Below are 25,770 nucleotides of genomic sequence, written 5' to 3' on the forward strand. Positions count from 1 at the left end.
TACAGAGACTTGTTCTAGTACCAGTATCCCTATCTTTTGTATGAAATACACACAGGAACCTTATTTAAACTACTATGAAATGTATAGTATAAAATTATATGAATCCTCTTTTCATACTAAATTAGAATAGAATTTGCATAGATGTAAAACATGTAATGGCAATACAATCCAAGCAAGTATTTCCTGCATAATATCAATTTCTTTACAGCCAGGTAAGTCATTTGATTGGCTTGCCTTATAATAAAGGTGTTATTTCTGTTGTAGCTACAATTTAATTTTAATTTTACAGGCAACTGAAGATTATAGTTCAATGTTGAACATATGGTATACAAAAGGTTATCTAATAGAAATCCAAATTACTAAATAAGTAAAGGCAGACTATTGAGTGTTGAATATCTTGAGGAGGGGAGGGAAAAAAAAGAAAACAGTAATTTCGCATGGAAGCACTGTGTGCTGTTAAAGAAAATATTCTATTATCTGGCTTTTATTATTAAACAAAAGTAAATAAAAAAATTACCATTTCTTGTCATGATTGTAATTTCCCGTGGTATTCTTGCATTGACTGAAGCTGAAAAATAGCCACAAAAAAAGCAAAGCATGATAATTTAAACTTTCACTGTTTTATTTCTGTTACTATGTGAGTATATAAATGTATGTATTCAGAAGCTCCTGTGTATATGGACATTTAAAGTATATTCAATAAATTAATAAAATTATGTATTCCAGGGAAATAACTAGCCTCATTTCTTGCATGTGATCTAATGATATAAACCACATATGAGTGTTATATTCCAGCAGCTGCAGGGTTAAATGTGGTAATTAATACTTACAGAACATAATATGAATACTAAAAAACAAATTCCATAATTACTTCTGGAGATTTATGATAAAAACTAAAAATATTTAAGGATGCTGAATAGAGAGTCAGAAAGCTAGAGGCAGATGTAACGTTTGCATACTATAAACCGCAATTTACCTAATAAAGGATGGAGGCTCTACCTAGTATTCAGTGCAATACTTGTAAAACGTTAAGATAGTATTTGCCCGATAGAATTTCTGAGTCTTTCAAATCACACATGTTCTGAAATTAGGAAGACATGGCCTATATTTACAAAGCTGTTACTATATAAAGAATTGTATGTGAAAATAAATATAATCTACTCACTTTCTTTGCATCACATCGATTATATCAGCATTAGTTAAAAAGCATACTATCTCTTACAAAGTAACTGTGTTCTACTGTATAAGTTATTTCTCCCATTTCACGAATCCTGGGCTAAAGTCTCTCTTGTAGAGAACTACAAGAGTACGCTACTTATTAGGTGGGTGAGTGAGAGAGAAGACTACAATATAAGCATTATTGCATAAATCCCTCGCTTCAATTATGCTTTCTGTCTACCGGCACCCTGGAGGGGCAGGCTCGTGCTAGGGATAGAGATAGCCCCCGCGGCGACCAAGACTATGCCATGCCGCGCCGCAGCGACCCTTTCCGGGTTCCGGAGGCAGCAACACCTAGAGTCGCGGCGTGGCGTAGCCCTCCCCCGCCAATAAATAAATAAATAAATAAATAAATAATAATAATAATAAAACTGCATTTGAGTCGGGCTGAGCCTACGCCAGATACATCGCAACTGCCCCTGCCGCCTCAGCCAAGATGAGAATAATTACAAATTATGAAACGTATAAAACACCCCTACCCAAAGGGATATCTATCTGCATTTTTCACAATCCAAGAAATGATGGTTGTTTGCTTGAAGTGACCCACTAAGCAAAAAGACAGATTTATTAACCGCGGCGTATAAACGTTGTCGATCTCAAAGAGAAAAAAAAAAAAAAAAAAAAGAAAAGAAGAAAAAGCTTGGCTTTTTCCTTTCCTTTCCTTTCCTTTCCTTTCCTTTCCTTTCCTTTCCTTTCCTTTCCTTTCCTTTCCTCGAAAATGTAGAGTCAAGAGGAGTTAGTTTCATATGATAATTTAAAACCAGGTGAAAACCGTTGTTTCTATGTCTATATGGGTACCTAGGCACCGATAAATTTTCCTCTCTGCGTACTTAAACGTTATCACTGCTTTTACGTAATAAATAAATAAATAAATCTGCGTAATTAACAGTTCCCACGCCTAACCACCCGCAAGACTAAGAAGTTTAGCATCAGACATACAAAATCATCTAACAGTATAAGCCGCCGTGTTAAGTCATAAAACCTTGCCTTATCAATCAAATTGCGGTCTCCTGTGGAAGTTCTTGGAACCCTACCAAGACAACCTGTTCTGGCTGACACGGCGAGGCAGCCCCTACTCCTGAATCTGACACAGAGCCTCTAACTGAACTCAGATTCACACGCACCCACTCTCTCAATCAGAAAACACAAACGAGCAATGAAGTTCAGCTCTCTCCTTTTTATAAGGACTTCAGGTTCTGTATATGCTCCTCGAGATACTTACATTTATTCTTTATATAAAGATACATTTGCCCACAAATCTAAATGTTTAGATGAATCTCCAGTAGAAAACAGATTCCCCGACACGGTCAAGCCCCCTTTAAAGCACAGAAAGTGAGTTTTTTCATATCTTCAAAAATTCAAATCTTTTCTTTCGTCATCTCTATTTTAAAGTGCCGCTTAGTTCTATGGTGTAATTATTGTACGATTGGTTTTAAAATAGAAGGAAAGTTTCCACCACCACCCACAAAAGGCGGGGGGGGGGGGGGGGGTTGAAGAGAGACAAAATGGTGCCTTTAAAAAGAAAAAAAACTTTTTCCATATTGCATGCTAAGCCCCAGAGTAGAAAACGAAGTGTTGTATGTGAGGCTTTGCAAGTGTTTTTTTTTTTTTTTTTTTTTTTCTTAAACGGGGTGTTGGTCAAGGTCTAGTCCAACCCTCTCTGCTGAGGAGGACGTGCTCTGAAATTCAACCAATTTTTCCAGTGCTTTTATTGCTGAGGAACTGAAGCTTTATTGTTCATCCATTGCCACGAGCTTTTTCAGTTTCTACTATACAATATGCGTTGCTAGAGATAATGATTTTGCGCCAAAACCTCTTAGTTCCATTTTGACAGACAGAACAAATAGAAATGCCTAGTGTAAAGAGCATTGACTGCATTTTCATAGAGAAGGAAAGCGCTCATTTCTTTGGAAACTTAGAAATGCACCAGGTTGTTGAATTTTTTAAGCTGTTTTCCTTCAGCTAACTTCTGAAGGAGAGTTTCTTCTGATTCCTCCTTTTGGGAGGCACTACCATTTTGTGTACATTTTGTCAAAATTAATCAACCGGTTAACAACATCAATAATAATACTGATAAAAAGAATCTCTTCCAATTTCTGTTATCATGCAGACTCAGCGCGACTTCTCATCAACAGTGATCGCTGGTTTTCTTAAAGCTTGGTAGCGTCCTTCTTTTCCTTATTCAACACTTCAGGTTCAAAAACAGTGGCACAGAAACATTTCATCCATGACGACGCTAGCTCGTTTTATTTAGGGCGCAGGAATCGGGAATAATTTCATGGAGCGTTTGGGTGTGTGCCTGGGCACGGGGGGGAGGTGGTTCACGGCAAGGTAGGGAGGCAGGACGGCTCTTTGATATGTGCCCTTGCCCGAGAGGACGCAGCAGATGGGGGGGATCGCTGTTTGGGGTGGCTGCAGGGAAGCAGCGCCAGCGGATGAGCCCCGGAGGTGGTTCGGTTAGGGGGTCTGCCAGCCATCCTGCCCCTGTCTGGGGCGACTTTGCACGACGTCCGCACATGGTGTTTTCCATAGGGTGCTATGTGGGCAAGTATCAAGGAGTATATGTGTGAAGCGTGTCAGGAGAGAGGGGGGGTTGCGAAGACTGTAAACGGGTGTTATTATACATAATAAAAAAAATGTATATCTATATATGTAATATTTGTATGCCGCATATATATATATATGTCATCTGGATGGCCCGTTCGGAGTACGGATCAAGGGAGAGGGGAAGCAGTCTGCAGTGGCACGGATTGCCCGCCAACGACTACTGGGAACAATGGTCCGGCCACCCCATCCCGGCCGCGGCCCTTCACAGGGCCCCGTCGCAGCGCACAGCGTCCATGGGTCCCCCTGCTAACGCAGCCCTTGACAGACAGAGAGAAGTCTATAAGAATAACAATGTAATCTCTAAACTAACGAAAGTCAGGAAAACCCCGGCTACACAAAACTGCTGAAAGGATTTATAAAAGTCCGGATCAGTTTTTCAAACAGAAATACGCTTGTTTTTCCATTTCCTGGTTTGGCTATTTAAGTTTAGCTAAGATGTTTGACTAGAGAATCAGTGCGCATGTGTAGCTGTAGCTTGCAGCTGGTTTGCTCTAAGAGAGACACGTTCTAGAACGTATCAAAACAGACAAGCACGAGAAAAAAGAAAAACTTACATCCTAATAAAGAATACCCTTCATTTTCAAAATATCGATTGAGTTTAATTCTACAGCCTCACCAGTAAAATCCCCCTAGCGCTAAAAGTTCTCCAAATATAATTATAAACTGAAATGTTTCTAAAGGGAGAAAGGGTACAGGGAAAGATATAAAGGAGACAACTTTAGAAAACTGCTCACATTTACCCTTTTCTACCTCGGTACCAACAATGAAATACATCTTTCCGCAATCACATATCCGAGAACCCTTTAATACTGCTTTACTTTCCAAATGGGAGAAATCAGTACAAAGACAGGAGTGGTTTTGAGCTGCAGATCAGAGCAGCTGGAGGAACGACCAGCTGGGTTTGTAAGGTTTTCGACTACAGCCTAGTGATTTTTCCATTCTCTGCCTTTACTTCCTCAAACCGGCATTTTTTTTCTTCAAACCAGCGAATCCTTTATATCAAACCTCTAACACTGGATCGATAGAGTCATTTGAAATGATGATTTACCTGCATTTGGCGGGAGTGAGTGGACTTTGTTTTGCCGCCCTGAAGGGAGAGAGGGCGGGTGAACAGCGTTAATGTTTATTTTATTGGGCATAAAACAGCCAACACAGGTGTGGACGGTGCCTGCCGGCGGTCTGGCCCAGCTCGGTGCAGAGTGGCTCCGGCGCTGCGCCTCCGTGTCCCCCATCCTCGCTTCACGTTAAAAGTTTAACAACGAGGTCACGTCCATTGACGTCAGCTCGAGGTTTACTGTACGTCCAACTGTATTTACATACATCAAGGAAATGAGGGCATTTAAAAATATGCAAATATTGGAGAAAAGATTGTAAATTCCTGGAACGATCGCCCCTATTATTGAAGATTGTAATTAATGGAACAAATACTCCGGCCTCCCCCCAGCATTAACAATAACAACAACAAAGTAAAAAAAAACAAAAAAAAACAACACACCACGAAATAATAAATATCAGTTAGGCACGGTAAGTCTGCGGCGAACCGGCTCTGCGTCGGCTGTGACGCGGCATGGAAAAGAACCCGACTCAGAGCAGGCTTCCTACGCATAATCAGAGCTTCACCGCTGCGCCATTCTTCTCTATTCCTCCTCTTCCTGTTGGTTCCACCATGTGTTATTTTTAATATTGATGCATATGTAAAGCTATATTTGCGTTTTTAAATTTACTGAAAGTTAGAAGCTATCGCATTTTCTCTGATCTTTCCTTCCTTTACCCCCCCCCCCCCTTTTCTCCCCGCCCCGCCCCTTTTGGCAAGACTATGCTGTATATGTGTTTTGCATAGTTTCCTCATTGCTTCTATTTGTATAAGGTTACCAAATATGCACAGTGCTAATAATACAAATAAAGGTGCACAACATGCTTATTGGTTCTTAAGAGGAGAGGCGTATACATCATTGCCATATTCAGTTCTAATACCAATAAGTTGAAACTAGAAATTTGGTCTCTTAATTACCTTAATTTTAGGAAAAAAATATCGTTTTAAGGTATAAGGCAACATAGGTGATGCGTGTAATAGGGACTGTTCCAAAGGATTTATATTTCATTGCAGAATTACGACCTTACAAATGCACTTATAATTCTATTGACTTCAGGAATCTTTTATTTCATAATATTCTCTCAAAATGCATAGACCCAGGTATGGAGAGCTTTCTTTAAGGAAGACATTTTGTAGGTTCTCTCTTAACTGCTACATTATAAAATGTATTAAATTTCATTTTAAGTTGTAATTTTAAATTGACTACCCAATTCTTTACTGAAAAGGCATTTTAGAGGTTATTTAAAACAATGCCGTTATCAATGCAGTTACTTTATCTAAAAATCCATAGACCTAAATTACATGAAAAGCAATGTTAGCTTATTTCGATTTACCTTAACGGGGAAATTCTTATACAAGAAAGAGTAGTTACAATCTGATTAAAAATAGACGATTATTCACTTTCTATATTCTAGAAATATAATATTTTAAAACTAGTAATGTTATTCCACAAAAACAATACCCACACATACACATTTTTTCTTAAAATGTGGAGAAACGCACAGAGGTGAGTACCTAGACCAGTTTCGGGTGTGTGCGCAAGTTAGCAGACGGCACAGAGGGAGTGATGTATGTGAGTATCGTAGGTGTTGGTGAACAGGGGTATATGAATGTGTTATATAATGCCCCTCTCCCCGCGGCACACCACACGTGTCTGTCTCTCGTGGCAGCGTAGACCTAACCGCACCTCCTGTCCACCGGCCGCCTTCCTGCCCCCGGCTCCCTCGGTGGCGCAGGGCGATGACCCCACGCCCCTCCCCTCCCTGTGCTGCTGCTGCTTACCCCCACCGCTGCCTCGCTGCGCACCGCCGCTATCCCCAACAGCACCGCACCCGGCGGGAGAGCACCCGACGGGACAGGAAGTGCCGCTGCTGGTGCGCTCTGCCCCAGCTGGGCTGCCTCAGGAACAGTTCCTGAGCACCCCCCCAGCTCCCCTCTGCCTCTTCCCCCGCCGCCACAGCCATGCACCTGCCTACTCGCTCTGTATTACCATACGGAGGCCGAGTCCTCGCAAATCACAGCGGCAGCGGGCGGCATTTGAATAAACCTCGCAGCCGGCATTAGCACCGGCTCCTGCAGTGGCAATGCTCTGCTCGGACCGCTTCCGAAGACCGCCCGCCCGCCCGCCCCTCCCCCGCTCTGTGCTGCAAGCAGCGTAGGGACAGTTGTCTTATCTCAATTACTTCAACACTAACTTGCCGAATAGAATATTAACAATAAATACCTCCCCACCTCTCCAAACTCATTACTTAATACTCAGCCTTTTAAAGCTAAAATACAGGCGCGTATATCTCGCTGCACATCTGCACAGCTCACGTGTTTTTAAAATTCCACTGAAGTCACGATTTCACGGATTTTTTTTTTTAAAAAAAAAAAGCAAAACACATTAATAATACTTAGATTCGGGGTAATCGTTACAACCAGGGAAATAAGATAGGGCGTCGGGTTGAAAATAAATACAGGAAATAGATCCCCTCCCTCGTGTATTTTTTTTCCTAACGCTTTTAATAGAATCATCTAAGTATTCAACATGTTACACTTAGATTTTTCCCTCTTTATCTACGATTTAATCAAGCCATAAATAATCAGATCTGCACCGATATTCTCTAGCGTGAACATAAATGTTTTGGCATTACATACTATTTTAGAAGAAGGAAGATTCAGGTACAGAAAAAACGTTTTTTTTTCCCCCCGCAAGACTTAAACCCTTGAACGAAACCATATATTTTTAGGTAGAATAACTGAAACTTGAAATAAGAAATATATATATATATATATATATATATATATTTGTAAGGAAAAGGCTGAATTTAGTGGTTTTTGCCTTCACAAAAATCATATTTTGGACTTCCTTAAACAACAGTTTCCAGTGTAAATACACCTCATAATGCACATTCTTTGAGGAAAAAAAAATCGAAGGCACACCAATCCCTGATTAATAATGTCTACACTGATTCGAGGTATAAATGTAGAAACTTAGAGGAGCATCGGGGGCTAGAATTTTAATATTCAGGAATTTGAAAAATATTTAAAATAATTGCTAAATTATTTCTAGGTAGGAGAACGAGGGGGTAATGCACTCTGATAGAAACGTTTTAGTGAGCATTCAATACATCATATTCAGCATCAGTGTAGTTATCCTACACTAGTAGCCAGTGCCGTTGAGTTTCCATACAAGAGACATTTATGGCTTTTAGCACTGACGGAAATAGCCAAATTATCCCGATGACTTTTCTGCTGTTTTGTTTTCATAAACAAATTGTACCTTAGCATAAAATAACCTATCAGTAAACTGAGGCTTGAAACGAACCGCTATTATGCTGGTTTCCATAATGCTGGCTCACGGGGAGGACTAAATCTGTCGTTTTTTCTGTTTGGATTATTTTTACCCTTTACATTAGCTTGGCTCTCCAGAGCCCACTCCTGATCTCCTGGAGATCAAATGGATCAAATAGAAAAGGTTGGCAGGGCATGGGCGTCCTTTAGCTCCATGACTCCTCGAAAGGGTGTTTCCGACCCAAAGTGCCCCCTTGGTACTGTTCTGTGGCGGCTCCACGGAAGCTTTGCGCGACGGTGAGATCAGGGTAGTGGTGCCGCCGCTCGAGGTCGACAGCCTGCTGTCCAAGCGGCCTGAACCTGGCCAGGGTGCCCCCGACGTCGCAGTGTTCCAACTTCTGCGGTGCTCGCGTCCGGCAGAGAGACAGCGTCACCTACCGGTGTCCCGTATGGTCCCGGCGGGCGATCGGCGGGGCTAGGGCGCGAGGAAGGGCCGCACTGTGCTTCGCTGTCCCGAATTAGCAAAATTCCTCTCAAAACCAAGTGCGATTTTTACTCATTGCAACACACCTTCCGAAATAAGTGGGACTGATGTCCTTGCCACCTCATTGGGACGATAGTCCCCAGCTACAGAGACCGAAATCCTGCTCTCCCCCACCCCGCCAGGTACGCACACGCTCTCGCCTTCAGATCTGGGCTGTATTTCACAAAAATTAGAGACATGACCACAATAATGATAAACGCCTCACTGCGGACAAAGTTTTCCCAAATAAACTGGTGAAGGATACGCTTTGCGCTGAGAGCAAAGAGCAGCACCTGTGCACTTTCTCTGTCGCTGGCGTCTCACCCCAGATTCTCTACCCTTAGCTGTATTGTCTTATACACCAGGAGGCAATATTCCATACACGCATTTCAGCAGGAACAATTGCCTCATCCTCCGCGCTTTGCATTTTAATCGCCGGAATTAAAATACGGGTTCACTTTGTGGATTCCTGATTGAAGAAAAGAATGGTTTACAAATAATGGAAGGGAGGACGACAATAACATCGTAAGCACTAAGTATAATTTTAATATTTGTCCCTACAGAATGGCTCCCTTCTTTATTTAATTTTGTATTGATACTGTGTGGAAAGAACTTTTTCTTCAGAACACTTCCGAGCTGATCTTATTACTCTTTAACTTATCCCTATTCTCCTTTCCTCTTTTTAATTTCTATTTTTATTTATCACTGAAATGAAAGGGCCAGATTTATGTTACAGAAAGGCGGTTTTTAAAAGTACAAATGGCAGCGAATAGAATTAATGTTAAATTTTTAGGAGGAAGACAACCAAATTGGAGGCTTCATTTGATTGGATTAACCACCACTTTCTGTTGTTGTTATTTTAGTAGTTTATTATCCAGGTGTGCTTTGATAATCGATTTCTGAAAATGAATGAGTTCATCACTAATAGCATCACAAGTCCAAGATTCCTTCTTAGAAAATGCACGTCTATTAAAAGAAGACAATATAACATCTGAACAACGATCTCGCTTAGAGTGAAGGAAAAAAAAAGTATTTAAAAATTAAAAATCAGCTTGCATCCTCAAGTACTGAAATGTTCTCTGAAGTACTGGTTAATCACACCTAGTCCAATATCGAGAATAAGACACAGCACTAACATTTTCTGTCTCATTTTCTTTGAAAGGTATTGTTCTTTTGTTTTAGTAACTCCAGGACTTGGTGATGATGATTTTGACATTAAAATAATAGTAATAGGTCTCTCGTTTTTCCCTTGACACGCCGATGTCCTCCCATTCCATCCCACCCCGCCGCATCTCCAAACGCTAGAGATAGCAGTGGGCCGAGCTAGCAGACGCACACCTCCGTGCCGTGCCGGCAGGACATAGGGGCGGCCCTGTAGCTGACTAACACTGCTACTTAGACACGTTCTTACGCTCTAGGAGAATCACTTGAGAGAGAATTGCAGGACCTTCATTAAACCCTTGTCATTTTGTTGAGACCCATGCACATACCTATTTGGCAAAAAGTTTCAGACATCTCCTAATATATTTCTCTCTTGTGTCTGCTAACACAAAGACTACTTATTTAACAAAACACCACAGGGCATTAGACAGCCCAAATGCACAAAATCATTATAGTCCCTTGACCTCCAAAGCCCCCCCCCCCCCCCCCCCCCCGCCGCCCCGTTTTCTTTCCCAGCTTTTCAGTAACAATTAATGAATTAAGAACTAGAGCTACTGATAGATAGAACAGCATATTCAAATAAGAAAGAATCAGAATCAGGACATGCAAACCTATCGTCTTCGATCGTCAAGTTGTGCTGGCTGAAACAGCAGCCCACAGCAGTAGGCATACTGAAGAAATCCTGGGAATGGCTAACAAAGGAGTGCAGTTTGTAGCCAACTAATAGACTCATAGAGTGGGATAAAGGAAGGTCACTTACCTTTCCAGGGCGTGCCCCCAAATTAAACTCAGCAAGAATAGAAAGAAGTACATCTATGGATTTTAAAACCTGCATATTCAATATAAAATACTTTCTGAAGCTAACCTACCCTGCCAACCTAACTAAACAGGTCTTTTATTTATTTCCTTCTACCTGCCTCCCTCACATGGACTGTACTATTTGCCCAATAGCATTTCCATGTTTTCTAACTATGGGACAGAAAAACAATTGTCAGTCTTATACACCCAGAACAATCAACAAAACAAACCCTCATCCTAACCAGCAGCAAGCCCTAATTTATTTTGATTTTTTGTCGAAAGACACACAGCTGGGAACTTGACAATATGCTCGCATCCGATTGCTTGCTCGCTCACTCTCTCACACGCACACAAATGTGATGTGGAGCGAATGTGTGTGTACATATTGCTGTACCAGCTCTGCTTGAATCGACGTGAATACAAATTTCCCTACAGATGTTGCTGCTTCTTGCTCAATGAAGCCCCCGATAGATGTGTGTTTAACAAATCAATAGGTAAATCTCTATCAGATGATCAGGCTTGCAAATCAATAAGTTTTTGTTCGGTTAAATAAAATATGTCATTAACAGTAAAAAAAAAAAAAAAAAGGGGGGGGGGGGCAGGCAGGCCGGCAAAAGCTAGGGGGGGAAATCCCCTTCTTGCTCCGGAGACATGGTCTCGTCAGTTTGCTCTGCTGCCGTTTGAAGTTACTGCGCCCGTCGAAACCTACTCGGCTGAGCACTAAACTTTCGGGAGACTAAAGTGCCGTAAGAAGTCAACGAGGGATCCGAGGAATCATAAGGCAGCAGCCGGATGTAAGAAAGGTGGGAGGGGAGCTGTGCCTGCTGAGCTGCACCGTGGCTTCCCCTTTGCTTTCGTCCTGGCATTTTCCACCTACTTACCTCCTTCCTCCCGCTCAAAATAAGAAAGCCGCAGGGGGGGACATCGACACGTCGGCTTCACGCTGACCGCTGGGGCTCCGGCGGGAGCGCTTCTTCCGCACCGGGGAGCCGGTGCTGCCCCTTGATCTTGCCGCAGCGCCCCGAGGACTTTGCCTGTGAGATGCAGCACCTAGGGGAAAAAAGAGGGAGGAAAGGACTGGAGAGACCTCGAGATCGAGGAATCCGCCCAACTGTGGGTCCCACGCCACACTTCAGGCGTGCAGAGCCCCCTGTTTCGAGGCTACTGCCCAGAACACAAGTAGGCTGCCGGCTCCGATGGACACCGCCTTCCCTCCTTCCTGTCGTTGTTATTCATATAATTATTATTCCTAATGATACTAATAATTAATTTAAAACGTCTTTGCAAATGCAAACTGAAAGTAGGTGCTGAGGAGCAAGAGTAGCAGTTTTAAACAATAGATTAAGACACTAGAAAGTGTCTTCACAGGGAATGGAGACTTTTCACTTCGTCAAAAGTAGGCTTTGCACGACAAAAGCCCGCTCTAATAATTTGGTGGAGCCGCTTAAAAGGCTGTCTGCTTACCAACACAGTGACTCCGTCAGTTCCCGTATAAATACAATAACGCAGGGCCTCATGGTTAATTATGCAGGAAGGTTTATGAATTGTTTTCCCTCCCTCTTTCACAGACATACTTGCAGCACGCCTATGTCTACTTAGTCAGAAGTTTCAATATTGCAGACATATTTGTCTTGCCGATTTCTTTTGTAAAAGATTTATTTGTCGAATTGCATATTTTCCCAAAAGATTCATCGACACAGGAAAACGTGTTTGTATTTATATCTGCCGGAGATGATGCAGCTTAAAAATTCCTGAGTATACATCGTCTGAAATCAAATCCCAGCATTTGTATTTTTTACATATACCACAACTGGTTAGCAATTTGCACACCAGAGATGACATAGTTTTAAGCTTCCTTTCTTATGTAATGTAAATGATGGCAAAATATGATTTGCCATATAACTAGTCGGAGCAGAGTAAAGTAATATCCTAAAAACCAAAATATTTTAATGAGAGACCATGTTAATGGTATTGAAGTAAAATGAATAAGTAAGAATTAAATTATATTTTTAAAATGGATTGCACTAAAATAAACATGTCTTTGATGCTTTAGGATAAACAGCCTCCTCCCCCAAATATATTGTAAAAATCCTGTATTTTGTTTAGAAACATAAAGTTATCTTTAATGTTGTATCAATTTTTGGTGTTATATAAAATGATTAATAAAATAAATAGAAACAGTTGTGTCAAACTAAGTAGACAGTTGTTATTTAAATTATCAAAATAAAATCAATGTTTTCCATTCTACTGGGCATGGAAATATTTCTAATTTATTTATTTTCAAGATGCATTAAAACATGTAACTGATTTCCTTTCAAATCAGAATACTTAATATTAGAGCAATTGTCTGCATAATTCTTCTATAACATGGCATTACCTGAAACACATAAATACAAATACGCAAGTTCTGGAATTTGCATTTTGTTTTCTTATACTGTCTATAAACATTGCTACATGATTACATGTACTCACTTTCTTGTATGGACCATCCATTATGTGGTGTCTACATCTTTCAGAGTGTAATCACACTCAGGTTTGTTCTTCTTTAAAGCAGTTACTAGATATATGATAACAGAATCACAGAATCATCTAGGTTGGAAGAGACCTCAAAGATCACCTATTCCAACCTCTGACCTAACACTAAGTCCTCCACTAAACCATATCACTAAGCTCTACATCTAAACGTCTTTTAAAGACCTCCAGGGATGGTGACTCAACCATACATAATGTCAACATACATATAACTTACACAAAAATTGCTTTCGACTTTCAAAAAACAACTTTGGGCAAGTGAGTTCTAGTGATATTAGGCAGGATTTGCTGTCAAGCTCTAATAATTCAAGCGGGAAAAATGTATTAAAAAGTATGGAATAATCACCAAATTGGTTCTAAAGCCATTGAAATCAGTGGAATTGATTTCCAAGAAGCAGGATTTGGCCCAGTTGATCAGGTTATAAGGGTTTATGGCTATTGGTATAAAAATGTAGTTTTCAAGTCCATCTCTTGTTAAACTTACAGGCTTTATATATAAAGGTGAAGGCAAACTATTCAGTAGAGTTTTCACAGGAATTTAAGGAGAGAAAAATGCTGAATTTAAATTTGTTTACTCCTCAAATTCATTGGACTGTATAGCATCAACCTCTTGGCAATACTTTTTCTTCTGAATATTTTATACAATTTCTACTACTGGAAAAACAAATGGAGATTAAACAAATTAAATACTGTTTAATTATTCTGGCAATGTGTAATGCTTTAATGCCATTTCTATCTTTTCTTTATTGACTTTCTCTCCTTAGAACTCTCCCTGCAAATAATATACCTGAATTTGTGAGCAGAAAGTAGGCCACACTGAAAATAATCTGGCCAAACAGCGAAAGTACCAAACCCAGAATCACAGTCCTCAGTCAGTACATGCCTTGCCACAGGAACAACGTGTCTTCAGGACTCCCTATGGAAGCCACTGGAGAATTCAGCTTAAAGAAAAAAAAAAAAAAAAAGACACAATTTTCCATCTCTTCATAAGACTAAACCACTTGAAGTACTTGAAGCATAAGATATATTGTTTAAGAATTAGTTATTTGAAAAAAATAAGAAAGACTTCAGCCCTGCAATTCATACTCACAAGAAATAGAATAGTCTCAAAAACCAAGATAGAAAGTTTAGCATGTTCTTCGGAGGTGTTTTTTTTTTCTTTTTTCTTAAGTTTGAACGTGACATTATTATTAAAAAGGTATTTAAGTAATAAAATAAGATCTTTTGAGCATGCCTTGACTGTACATGTTTGATTTTCTTAAACTCTACAAAATTAAGTAAGTTAAGATTCGGTTGCCACTGATGTAAAATGCAAAATCCTATTGTTTTCCGTGATAGTAAGAAGGACACTTAAATTGCTTTTGTTTATACACAGACACAATTTGGATATCATCTGCGTATCTCTCCAAGTCACACCTGAAAGCCAGGACTCTGATATGTGTACTGAGTCATGTGGGATCTCCACAGCAGAAAGGATGAAAGGATGTTATCTTTTTTTTTTTTTTTTTGTATGAACGAAGAAGTAATGAGCTTGACTAGCTTCAAAAATTAGCGTGTTTTTCCAACTAAAATTGTATCAAAAAATTGATTCTAATAAAAAATGCAAGAAGAATCAAACGATTATTTCATGAGCTTCATCACTGTCTTATTTTAGCCGAGATTGTTATTCATATAGGAGGAAAACGAACAGTTATATGAAGTTAGTTTTTTTTTTTTTTTCCAGGGTGTACTGGAACATGCCTTTCCAGGCATGTATAAAGGGGATTGTTTTCCCCAAGTGGTGCAGAAACGACAGGATTAATTTTCAAAAGATAGCCTGCTGTTTTCCTACTTTTTTTTTCTTCCCTGTCCTGGTTTCAGTTAGAACAGAATTAATTTTCTTCCTAGTAGCTGGTGGAATGCTGTGTTTTGGCTTAGGATGAGAAGAGTGCTGATAACACCCCGATGTTTTAATTGTTGCAGAGCAGTGCTTATACTAAGCCAAGGACATCTCAGCTTCTTGCTCTGTCCTGCCAATGGGCAGGCTAGGGGTGTAGTAAGAGCTGGGAGGGGACAGACCCGGGACAGGTGACCCAAACTAGCCAAAGGGGTATTCCATACCATCTGACGTCATGCTAAACAATATATAGGGGTGGCTAGCCAGGGGAGGGGGGCCGGACTGCTCGGGGTTAGGCTGGGCATCGGTCAGCGGGTGGTGAGCAATTGCATTGTGCATCACTTCTTTGTACACATTATTATTAGTAGTACTATTATCATCATTGTATTATTATTATTATTGTTATTATTATTGTTATTTTCCTGTCTTATTAAACTGTCTTTATCTCAACTCACGGGCTTCACTTTCCATTTCTCTCCCCCATCCCAGAGAGGGAGGGGGGAGGGTGAGCGAACGGCTGCGTGGTGTTTAGCTGCTGGCCGGGTTAAACCATGGCAGCCTTTTTGGCACCCAACATGGGGCTCGAAAGGTTGAGATAACGGCAGATCTGACCAGAGTGTGTTAAACTAAAATTGGTATAAGTATTAGACCTGCTTAATAGTCACTTGTCATAATGCTGATTGCTTTAATCTCAACTCTGCTGCGCCTGTTTTCCAAATTGAGTATTATAGCACATTATTTTCCGTATGTGCTCTCTGTCATGTTGTTTATCCTCTCCGGGCCCTGGTTTCAGACCATTATGGTACTGTGTGTTGTGACAGTGGCTTATGAGACAATGAAATATCTGGCCATGATTCTAACTTGGTATTTGTATTCAGTAACATCGTTGACTCTATACTTTGGAAACCATATCTTGGAAACTATTAGCAATTATACCTGTTGCCTTTTTTCATTAGGGAGTCAATCTCTGGAGGGGAAAGGGGAAGATATTTTTTCTTACTTGATCACTCTCCCTTTCTCCTTCACCACCCTCTTATCCTCCGAGCTTGTTACAATAGCTCTCCAAGATACTGAATATCCTTGGGATACTCAGACCAGCATAGTCTTGTTGTTCTGCCTCCTGAATGTGCTTCAGGTTTTGCTTAAAGTTAAACAACTACTTAGGAAGTTCATCCAGAGATTTGCCCGGAGGCAGTATAGTTGTGGGTGGCAGGGAGTATGGGAGGATATGGGCAGGCATCTAGAGCAGTTGGCACCCCCAGTGTTTTGGAAATTCACCCCTGAACAACTGCAAAATCCTCAAAAACTGGCAGAATGCTTGAAAAAAAGGTGTCATGATTCTGGCAGTTCCAAAGTGACACAAATCATTGTAACGTGCTTGGGCCTGGCTCATGCCTATCGAGCTGCAATTGATACTGCTATCAACTTAGTGACAGACCCTGCGGCCACTCCAAGTCCTGTGACAGATCCAACGGCCACTGTGACCCCTACGGTGGACTCTGCAGTCGCTCCAGTTCCAGCTCCTGCAGCCGCTCCAGTTCCAGTTCCTGTAGCTGCTCCAGCTCATGCAGCCACTCCAGCTCCTGTGGCTGGGTCAGAGAAACGAGCTGTAGCAGTGCAGGTTGACCCTGCAGAGGGTATTCCAACCCCTGTGGCAGACCCTGTAATGGGGTCAGAGAAATGAGCTGTAGCAGTGCAAGTTGCCCCTGTAGAGAAGGTGAAAAAATGGTATAGAGATTCAGGTCGTTTAGAACACAGAGAGTCTTCTGCCAAATCTAGGTATAGAGACAACGACGATGCTGGGCCATCAGGGATTCAGGAGGAGGAAGATGAGGATGCCGAAAAATCAACAGTAACTACCCGAAACCTATACGAGCGTGAGCTACGAGATGTACGAAAAGATTTTGGTCGTTGTATAGGTGAGCAGCTTGTCACCTGGCTTCTCCGGTGCTGGGACTCTGGAGCCAATTGTGTGGAATTAGACGGCAGGGAAGCCAGGCGGCTGGGATCCCTTGCTAGAGACACAGGCATTGACAAAGCAATTGCAGATGGAGCACAATCTCACAGCCTCTGGAGGCGTCTCCTCTCAGCTGTGAGGGAAAGGTATCCCTTCAAGGAAGAACTTTTATGTCTACCAGGCAAGTGGACCACTATGGAGAAAGGAATCCAGTACCTGAGGGAATTAGCCGTACGGGAAGTGATTTATGAGGATCCAGACCTCGGACAAACATCCAAAGATCCAGATGAAGTCAGGTGTACACGACCCATGTGGCGGAAGTTTGTACGGAGTGCACCATCATCATATGCCAGCTCATTGGCAATAATGGCCTGGAAAGAGGATGAGGAACCCACAGCGGATGAAGTGGCTAAACATTCCGGCAGTACAAAGAAAGTCTCTCCTCTTCCTTACAGGCCTGCATCTCAGCTGTGGAGAAACTTTCTGAAGAGTTCCACCAACTTAAAGAGAATCTATCTTCCTCCCCACCTGAACCAACCAGTGTCCAACAACCAAAAGAGAACACTTGGGAGAAACTTTCTGAAAAGGTTCACCAACTTGAAGAGAGATTTTTCTCCTCCGCACCTGTACAAAGCAGTGTCTCAGCTATCAGGGGTAGGCGTTCATCCACACAAGGAAGACGATATGGTGGGTACTCACCCCGTGCCACCCTGCGATTTTATTTACGAGACCATGGAGAGGACATGAGAAAATGGGATGGAAAATCTACCGCGACCCTAGAGGCACGGGTACGTGAGTTGCAAAAGAAAACAATCGGGAAAAAGGGTTTCTCTGAAAAGTTTGATGCTCCGACTTCCAGCAGACAGTCCTTCAAACACAGAAACGAAGATGATTCTGACCAGGATTAGGGGGGCCCTGCCTCCAGCCAGGGGGAGGAAAGGGACAATTGAGTTTATTGGACTGTGTGGATTCGATGGCCTGGCATGTCAGACACACAGAAGTATAAGGCTTTAGTAGACACCGGTGCACAATGTACTGTAATGCCATCGAGCTATAAAGGGCCAGAGCCCATCTGTATTTGTGGAGTGACAGGGGGATCTCAGCAGTTGACTGTATTGGAGGCTGAAGTGAGTCTGACTGGGAATGAGTGGGAAAAGCACCGCATTGTGACTGGCCTGGATGCTCCATGTATCCTTGGCATAGACTATCTTAGAAGAGGATATTTCAAGGACCCAAAAGGGTTCCGGTGGGCTTTTGGTATAGCTGCCTTAAAGACAGAGGGCATTAAACAATTATCTACCTTGCCTGGTCTCTCAGAGGACCCCTCTGTTGTGGGGTTGCTGAGGGTCAAAGAACAGCAAGTGCCAATCGCTACCACAACTGTGCACCGGCGGCAATATCGCACCAATCGTGACTCCCTGATTCCCATCCATAAGCTAATTCGTCAATGGGAGAGCCAAGGAGTGATCAGCAAGACTCATTCACCTTTCAATAGTCTCATATGGCCAGTGCGAAAGTCTAATGGGGTGACACAGCAGAGGAAGTAGCCCTTGGGCCAGTTCGAACAGGACCAGATGTAAAGAATGTGCTCTACACTGCAGCCGGGGAGAATGGCCCCACCTGGAGCCTCTGGCAGAAAGAACCTGGGGAAACTTGAGGTCAGCCCCTGGGGTTTTGGAGTCGGGGATACAGAGGATCTGAGGCCCGCTATACTCCAACTGAAAAGGAGATATTGGCAGCATATGAAGGAGTTCGATCTGCTTCGGAGGTGGTCGGTACTGAAGCACAGCTCCTTCTAGCACCCCGATTGCCGGTACTAGGCTGGATGTTCAAGGGAAGGGTCCCCTCTACACATCATGCAACTGATGCTACATGGAGCAAGTGGGTTGCACTGATTACTCAGCGGGATCGAATAGGAAACCCCAGTCGCCCAGGAATATTGGAAGTGATTATGGACTGGCCAGAAGGCAAATACTTTGGGATATCATCAGAGGAGGAGGTGGGTCGTGCTGAAGAAGCCCCACTGTACAACCAGCTACCAGAGAATGAGAAGAAATATGCAACCCATCTGGGCTGCTGCATTGTGGCAAGATATTGCTGCTCGGGTAGAGAACCTGGCTGTCAAGGTACGCCACGTAGATGCTCATGTGCCCAAGAATCGGGCTACCGAAGAATATCAAAACAACCAGCAGGTGGATCAGGCTGCTAAGATTGAAGTAGCTCAGGTGGACCTGGATTGGCAGCATAAAGGTGAATTATTTATAGCCTGATGGGCCCATGACACCTCAGGCCATCAAGGTAGAGATGCCACATACAGATGGGGCTCGTGATCGAGGGGTGGACCTGACCATGGATGCTGTAGCACAGGTTATTCATGACTGTGAAACATGTGCTGCAATCAAGCAAGCCAAACGGTCAAAGCCTCTTTGGTATGGAGGACGATGGCTGAAATATAAATATGGAGAGGCCTGGCAGATTGATTACATCACACTCCCTCAAACTCGCAATGGCAAGCGCCATGTACTTACAATGGTGGAAGCAACCACCGGATGGCTGGAAACATATCCTGTGCCTCATGCCACCGCCCGGAACACTATTCTGGGCCTTGAAAAGCAAGTCCTATGGTGACATGGCACTCCAGAAAGAATAGAGTCAGACAATGGGACTCATTTCCGAAATAACCTTATAGACACTTGGGCCAAAGAGCATGGTATTCAGTGGGTGTATCACATCCCCTATCATGCACCAGCCTCCAGGAAAGTTGAACGATACAATGGACTGTTAAAGACTACATTGAATGCAATGGGCACTGGGACATTCAAAAACTGGGATACGCATTTGGCAAAGGCCACCTGGTTAGTCAATACTAGGGGATCTGACAACCGAGCTGTACCTGCCCAATCAAACCTGTTACGTACTGTAGATGGGGATAAAGTCCCTGTAGTGCATGTAAGAAATATGCTGGGTAAAACAGTCTGGGCTACTCCTGCCTCAGGAAAAGGCAAACCCATTCGTGGAATTGCTTTTGCTCAGGGACCTGGATACACTTGGTGGGTGATGCAAAAGAACGGAGAGGTTCGGTGTATACCTCAAGGGAATTTAATACTGGGTGAGAATAGCCCATGAACTGAATTGTACCATGTTAATTACTATATAATATTGTATGTTATCACTACCATGACTACTATAGGTGACTAATTAGAATGTATGGAAAAGAGTGTAACCTGAGCATGACATAAATGGTATGGAATAAGGGGTGGATAGATGTCCTGGTTTCAGTTAGAACAGAGTTAATTTTCTTCCTAGGAGCTGGTAGAATGCTATGTTTTGGCTTAGGATGAGAAGAGTGCTGATAACACCCCGATGTTTTAATTGTTGCAGAGCAGTGCTTATACCAAGCCAAGGACATCTCAGCTTCTTGCTCTGTCCTGCCAATGGGCAGGCTGGGGGTGCAGTAAGAGCTGGGAGGGGACAGACCCAGGACAGGTGACCCAAACTAGCCAAAGGGGTATTCCATCCCATCTGACATCATGCTTAACAATATATAGGGGTGGCTAGCCGGGGGAGGGGGGCCGGACTGCTCGGGGTTAGGCTGGGCATCGGTCAGCGGGTGGTGAGCAATTGCATTGTGCATCACTTCTTTGTACACATTATTATTAGTAGTACTATTATCATCATTGTATTGTTATTGTTATTGTTATTGTTATTATTATTTTCCTGTCTTATTAAACTGTCTTTATCTCAACTCACGGGCTTAACTTTCCATTTCTCTCCCCCGTCCCAGAGAGGGAGGGGGGAGGGTGAGCGAACAGCTGCGTGGTTTTTAGCTGCCGGCCGGGTTAAACCACGACATTCCCCAAATGAACAACTAGACTTAATCTTAAAGAATATTTAAAGCCTTCGGGTGTATTGCACTTGGACCTGAGGGCAATGAGATACCTGGAGGATGCAATCAACAATTTGTTGGGTTTAGCCTGCAAACCCACATTTAGATTTTATATGATGCTGCATGAATTTTGTGTGTCTGTAAATCTACAGATACCCATATAACATGTAATATGCATATAATCTCTGTGATTATATATAATATGTATACGCTATTATAAAAACATGAAAATACGTAATAAAAACAGAGCACCTAGATTATAAAAAGCACAACTGTATTGAGAAAGGACTCAAGACACTTCTGTAAGGAAGTTCCTGCTAAGTAAGCTAACCCGTACATTCTGCACTGTGTGTTTCTCTTGAGATACACTATATCAGAAGTCAGGAGAACTTGCTTATTTTCTCCTGGGCCAAGAAAAGGCCGTTTATCTTGTATACTTGTTCCCAAGAAACTCTGATGGGAAGGATCACAGAACATACTGCTGAAAATGAGGTACATAACTTCCAGGGTTGGTGGTATCATTTGTTTCATTTGGTAAGAGCTAGGAGTGGACTATCCAGGAGACAGCGCCTTCCAGAGCAGACATCTGTGCAAGAGAGTGGCCAGCTCCTTTCATGACTGACTTTCACTTGGATGTGTTGGGTCTACAAGGCATACCTGAAATGAAGAAAACACCATTTAACCAAATTACCCATGCATATATGGTACATACATCTCCATACACACATACTGCAAAGAGCCTCTTATGTGCTATTGTTAAACCGTTTATACCTACATGTTTATACCTCTATCTCATTGCCTCCAAACCTGAGAGGTAGAGGTATCAGTTAGACTTCGCTTTGGAAACTTTAGCAGAGTGAAAGGAATAAGGTTAAAGAAACGGAAAGAAAAAACAACAACAACAACAACAACAAAACACGACTCTCCACGCTCAGTTGTGAATCTGCCCTGTACTGAGCCTCTTTGCTGACCCTGAAGTACGGGCTGTTCCCGAGAAGGAGAAATGTCACGAAATGACCTGACCGGGTGTTTGAAGCGGCACCAGTCCGGGACTGTCATCCCAGGTAGCAGCTTGTTACCGTTTCCTCTACTCACACGGCCCCTACGCACAAGGTAGTCCAGACCAACTTTAAGACGCTTTTTGGACAGCTGGCTGAGGGAGCCCCCCGAGAACAAATGGATCAAACCTCTTCCAAACCCGCAGGAGCTCAAGAATTCCACAAATTCAGGCATATATCCACCGTACCGTACGCAGGCATGCAGAGAACCGTGCTCACTTTCCTTTGCTGTTCCGCCGGCCTGGCCTGTCCCACCGTTGCCCCTGGAGGGTTCTGGGCACCACGCCGAGCCGCGGGGACTCTGCACGGCGCCTGGAAGGCAGGAAGGGTAAGCTCCCCTGCCAGGGCCGGGGCCCGTGCAAATACCCGCACAGTAGCCGTGAGGAGCCATAGGCAAGCCACAACACTGTACCTTGCCCCGGTCGCTCAAGCGCGCGCCTCCCAGTTTACAGGGTATGACGGGCTGTAGACCGTGGAGTCTGCGGATGTATGCACACTGGAACCAACCAAGTTACATAAACCCAAGAACGGTCGCAGTCATGCTAATTTGAGCTAGAGGCGGTGAGCGTGCAGATGGAACGGTAGGGGGCTGCCAGGGAGTGGGGGGGAAGAGGGGTATCGCGGTGCTGCTGTCCCCTGGCGGAGCTTTGCCATGCCGTGCCCGGCTGTGCCGTGCCATGACATGCCATGCAGGACCTGCCCCGCACCCGCAGAGCCCCGCTGTACTGGCTGCAGTCTGTCGACGCGCTGTGCAAGGGGATAAGCAACCTGCAGAGCCCCGCAATGGACAACTCGAGCTGCGCAACCCCCACGGACTAGCGCGCAGGGCCCTCAGCCCACAACACCAGTCAAAGTAATTTCTGCTCTAAGCTGCTGGCCTGAACCCTGCGGTGTGGGGATGGTGCTAAGGGCAGGGGCGGCCTTCAGCCCCCGCCTTCAGACTGGCCCGGGTCAGTCCAGGACGTTCATGTGTCCATGAGGGGGTACGGCTACTCCCGAGTCCTTTGCAGAGGGGAGCTGAGGCCCCCACTTCCTCCCCGTGGGGCCGGGAGACGTCCAGTGGCTGCCAGGGTGTCCTGGGACCTATACAGGACTAGAGAAATGTCTACAAAAAGGAAATCATAAGAGGCTTGTATTAATGGTTCTTTGGACATGTAAGCAAAACGGCATCTTTCTCCTTTTGCCTTTATTCAAGTTGTTTTACAAAGGTAAGTATCAAGCAGCTGTGGGACACAGTCAAAATTCGTAGTTCGTTTAAAGCTAAGCCTACTTACCATCTCTTTCTAAATATTTAACATTGCCCAGATTTGTCTCTGGATTTTTTACAAGTTTTTTCCCCACTGCTTTTGGTGTCGTAGTGAAGGGATGCAAGACACAGACTTCTGATGGCTCTTGAACAGAAGGCCTTTATTGCCATTTTTCACCACTACATGTATTTTCCCCGTAGCCCCATGCGGTGACAATGCACCTAAATCTGTCATACAGTTGGTTAGAGACCTTCAGACACGTGCCTCAAGCCAGCCAGCACTTGGCCACCGCCCAAAGCTCATCTTTAACATGTTAATTTATCTCGACCTTGCTCAAGTTTTTGTTTCTACCACTTATTTCCTCATTATTTCTAATTCAGGGACATGTGAAACAGCGCAAAGCCACCTGCGAATTCCTTTCCCACAATTCCCCCTTTTTTATTTTCAACCAATCAAACGCTTTTTCTTTTTTTCGCTTGATAGATTTTTCTATCGAGCACCGCAGACATTGCAATAAGCAAGGTACAATAAGCAGCAGGGTGAAAATCACAAGTAGAATTACTTGCACCTTAGGCACCGGGGAAGTCAGGGTCATATTAGTTAGCTGGTCAGTGCTTGCGTTACCCTTTGTAAAAGTAGCGTGCCTACTAGAATCTACATCAGTCAACAAGCCACTAAACGCTAGGGATGTTGCTTCTCAGTGATGCTGCTTCTCACTCGCACAGCACAATCACACAATCACGCAAAGTGGCCTCTTGCACTTCTCATTCATACCACAGGAAAATATCACTTTAATTATGTTATAAATGGCTCAGGATTCAAATTAGGATTAAATAAAAATAGGATTTATTAAAAGAATATAAAGGAATAGAGGTAAGCAAACAGCGCTGGGTGCATCGGGAGTCTCCGCTCCACCAGGACGCACACCAGTTACATCAAGCAGCTGATTTTTATGCACCTAGACTAATACATATTCATTACTACTTCTAAAAAAAAATAGATTATTATAATTAGCTTCCGGGGTCCAGTTCCTCCTACTGGAGCATGCACATCAGTCTCCTCTGGGGGTCTCTAGGGGTCTTTCATGCTGAAGGCTCGTAGTCTTCCTCTCACCCTTTGTACTTACTCGGCACTATTCCAAGTTTATGGAACACTCTCTGTACACTCTCCACAGGTCTTGTCTCCCAACCGTCCTTCAGCTTCTTTTTTCTTCCTCTTAATCTCTTGGCCCCCCTGGCCAGATACCAAGGATCTCATAACAGTCACCAGCAGTCACCAGTTATTATCAGTTGTTCTGAAACTCCCAAACAGGTTGACGACTCACGAGCAATTAAAACATTCTTTCCCAGCTATTTACAGTCATCTACATAACATCTATAGCAGTGTTAAATCAATCTCGAAGAAGACAGAAAAAAAAACCTGTAACTGTTAGAACTAGAAGTCAGGAATAACAAAAGCAAACAGGTTCATAAATTTAAGGAGTGTTTTCTGAAGACATGATAAATTGACTGGAATGAGGGGGAGACTGGGGCACACTGCATCTGTGGTTCAAGAACTTAATTGCCAGTGCAGGGCCCAGAGGCAGACAGGATTCAAACAGAATTGTTCTTTATGGACACGAATTTATGGACACGAATTGGAATTGTTAAAACATTTCTCACAATCCCTTATCTTCTTTTTAATATCCCCAATTCGTGTCTCTTCTGTTATTAATAATTGGATTTCATCAGTTTGTTCTTGGAGGGTCCAATTCTTAAGCATCATAATTGACATATTCCCTTCTTTTTTTAATGAAGTTATTACCAATGTACTATTTATCACCCGGTGTATTAATAATGTAAGACAAAGTATCATACAAGGTATAAACAATAACATCTTTACACCACATCACAATAAAAAATAACACTCTTTTAACCCATGGTCCACTAGGCAGCCATGAAAATAAATCCCATTCCATATCCTTCCAGATTTGTGTTTGCTTGCTCACCTCCCCCCCTCTCCTTCTCTGGGATGGGAGAGAGAAATGGGAAAGTGAAGCCTGTGAGTTGAGATAAAAACAAGAAAATAATAATAATAATAACAATAATAATGATGATAATATTACTACTAGTAATAATGTGTACGAAACAAGTGATGCACAATGCAATTGCTCACCACCTGCTGTCCGATGCCCAACCTAACCCTGAGCAGTCCGGCCCTCCTCCGAGCCTGCCTGCTGGCAGGACAGTGAGAAGCTGAATTTGGCTTGGTCCTTAGCTTGGTGTAAGCACTGCTCTGTAACAATTAAAAACAATTAAAACATCAGCATATTATTAACATTCTTCTCATCCTAAACCAGAACATAACATTCTATCAGCTACTAGGAAGAAACACCCTTTTTATCAATCTTTAAACAGCAATTACTAAAGCTAAATTTTCCACAGACTTCTCCTTCTTGTGCTAGTAAATAATCCAAAGCTAGGCAATTTTGATACAAAGCAGTTCTCATCATTTATAACTATTTCTATTACAGCTAATAACCTAATTATTCTATTAAGT

General features: G+C 42.9%; 1 long non-coding RNA gene across 2 annotated transcripts; it reads right to left on the reverse strand.

Annotated features, from left to right (window-relative positions):
• Positions 1 to 5,641: 5,641 nt before the first annotated feature.
• On the reverse strand, positions 5,642 to 22,536 carry LOC137847218 (uncharacterized). 2 transcript variants are annotated; one of them, XR_011090871.1, is made up of 5 exons: positions 22,398 to 22,533; positions 20,893 to 21,584; positions 13,996 to 15,048; positions 11,558 to 11,726; positions 5,642 to 9,186 (listed from the first exon to the last, which is right to left on the reverse strand). It is a non-coding gene; the product is annotated as an uncharacterized lncRNA (long non-coding RNA). The 2 variants fall into 2 exon arrangements; XR_011090870.1 differs by having other exon boundaries at positions 5,642 to 11,726; positions 22,398 to 22,536.
• Between the last annotated feature and the right edge of the window lie 3,234 nt (positions 22,537 to 25,770).

The sequence above is a fragment of the Anas acuta genome, chromosome W, assembly GCF_963932015.1.
Source record: "Anas acuta chromosome W, bAnaAcu1.1, whole genome shotgun sequence".
NCBI classification, from domain to species: domain Eukaryota; kingdom Metazoa; phylum Chordata; class Aves; order Anseriformes; family Anatidae; genus Anas; species Anas acuta.